Genomic DNA, 2168 nt, shown 5'->3' with positions numbered 1-2168 from the left:
AAGGCGAAGATATTCAGCAAGTTTGATCTCAAAGCAGGATTTTGGCAGCTCGGAATCCATCCAGATGACAGGTCCAAAACCGGATTCTGTATTCCCGGTGGACACTTCCAGTGGACAGTTCTTCCCTTTGGTCTCAAGGTGGCTCCTTCCCTATTCCAACAAGCTATGCTACAGATCTATGCTCCCATTCAAGAACATGCTTTGATCTATATAGACGACATACTCCTCTTCTCCAGTACAGAAGAAGATCATGCTCTTCTACTTCAGCAGTTCTTAGACATCACCATAGCCTCTGGTATAATGCTCTCACCCACAAAGATGGTGGAGACTGTACTCAGATAGTGATAGAGAGTATGACGGTTGAAGGTGAGAGCAACTGTGTGAACAGCAAGAAGATGCCAGAAGAATACGACACATTCTTTATCGAAGAGGGCCGGGTATGGCAACAACAAACCCTGTTCTTTGGGTTGCTGTTCTCCGCCACCAGCTCAATCTCCTCCACCGGTCACGCCTTACTGTAAACCAGAGTTACCTTCGGCTCCGCCTTCCCCTCCAACGGATCCCCCATTGATGTTGTGGCAGACTCAAGTTCAGCACCCTATTCCCTGTTTTATGGCTTCCAGTTCAGAAGGAATCAGCAGAAATTTCCCTCCTACTGCTGACTATGAAGATACTGATCGTCACCGCCACACATGGAAAGCCACTCCCCCTAATGTCCTTGACAACATGGGCCAGATGGCTGCCAATTCCACAGTTGAAGCACAGCTTAAGCGGCGCGAAAATGCTTTGGTCCGAACCGATCACGAACAAGCTTCTTTCCTACCAAGAGCACCATACTCTTGCACTCCGGCAGAATGAATCCGACATCCGTTACCTCAAAACACGGATTGAATCTCTCCACCAGGAGCTGATGACTATAGCTATGACGGTGAAAGATTCCTCTTATGCCTCCTTTCTCATCTCTGGCCGAGAGAAGGAAAAGAAATTGTTGGAAGAACAGCTCAGGATGGCTCAAACCCAACCATTTCCATCCAGCCCTTCCCTCTTCCCTGATTCATTCACAACCCTAGTTTACGATGAGTATGCCGCTCCACATAGTTTTTCCACTGCTATGTTTAAGGAGTTACAGGACCAACAGAGACATCTAGCTTCCTTCAAAGCCAGATCCCCGAAACCAAAGCGATCCCATACATCTTACCCTGTCTCTTCTCAACCTGTTTTCCAGCCTACTCCTATTTCCTTGCAAAAACCCATGGTTCAACCTACCTTCCAAACTTTACCTGACCAACATTCAGGACCCCCTGGTTTTGTTCCTTGGGTTCCTCCCAGATCAAAACCTGATATCCCTGATTCCGCTTGTCCAGTTATTCCTCTCCCAGAGAGTAACACCCTCAGTACATTCCTCACTCAGTTGACGTTGACTCCACCCAAGACCATACTGGTTTTGTCCATAGCCAAAGTTGCCTCTGTCACCTCCTTCTCAGACACAGATTCGTCCACTACCCGAGTCCTCTACCCTTACCAAACCCATCCCCAGGCGCCGGATGCCTCCCGGCTCCAATCGAACCCATTATCTATAGCAAGCATGAAGTTGATCTTGCCTCACAAGCGCACCATCCCGAGCCGCCCTCGCAGCTCCTCATATTCCCCTCGAGCACCGAATCCCGGTCCCTTTACCAATCGGGACCCGGAGCGCTATTCACCTTTGATGGTCTCCCTTTCCACAAATGGCCGAGCGGATTTCGGAGTTTCATGCTTGGCTCACTGCAGAAATGTTAGTTGCTGGAGCCACAGACGGTACTGTTATCACCAAGTTCTTGGCCCGTACCCATGAAACCCTCAGACAATGGTTTATGGCCCTTGGTGGTTATCGCCAACTCCAGTGGACTCAAATTCCTATTGATGTCTTCATCGCACAATTGTACAATGAGATGATTGGACCCATTGAGAACAACAGACTCAAAGCCCGAGAAGAGTACTTCCAGATGAAGTGTTGCTCTTTTCAGAAGAATGATCTTGCTAAGCACTATACACGGATGTTGGACCGATTTTACATCCTTGGAGGATTGGATGACCCAAATATGAAGCAAGTGTTCCTCAATTCATTCCCTGAACCTTTGGGCAAAGAAGCCCTAAAATCTTTGCACCATTTTGGTCTCCAAATTGAT

The sequence above is a fragment of the Telopea speciosissima genome, unplaced genomic scaffold, assembly GCF_018873765.1.
Source record: "Telopea speciosissima isolate NSW1024214 ecotype Mountain lineage unplaced genomic scaffold, Tspe_v1 Tspe_v1.0190, whole genome shotgun sequence".
In the NCBI taxonomy this organism is placed as follows: Eukaryota; Viridiplantae; Streptophyta; class Magnoliopsida; order Proteales; family Proteaceae; genus Telopea; species Telopea speciosissima.
The sequence above is the reverse complement of the archived record's forward strand: the minus strand, read 5'-3'. Positions refer to the sequence as shown.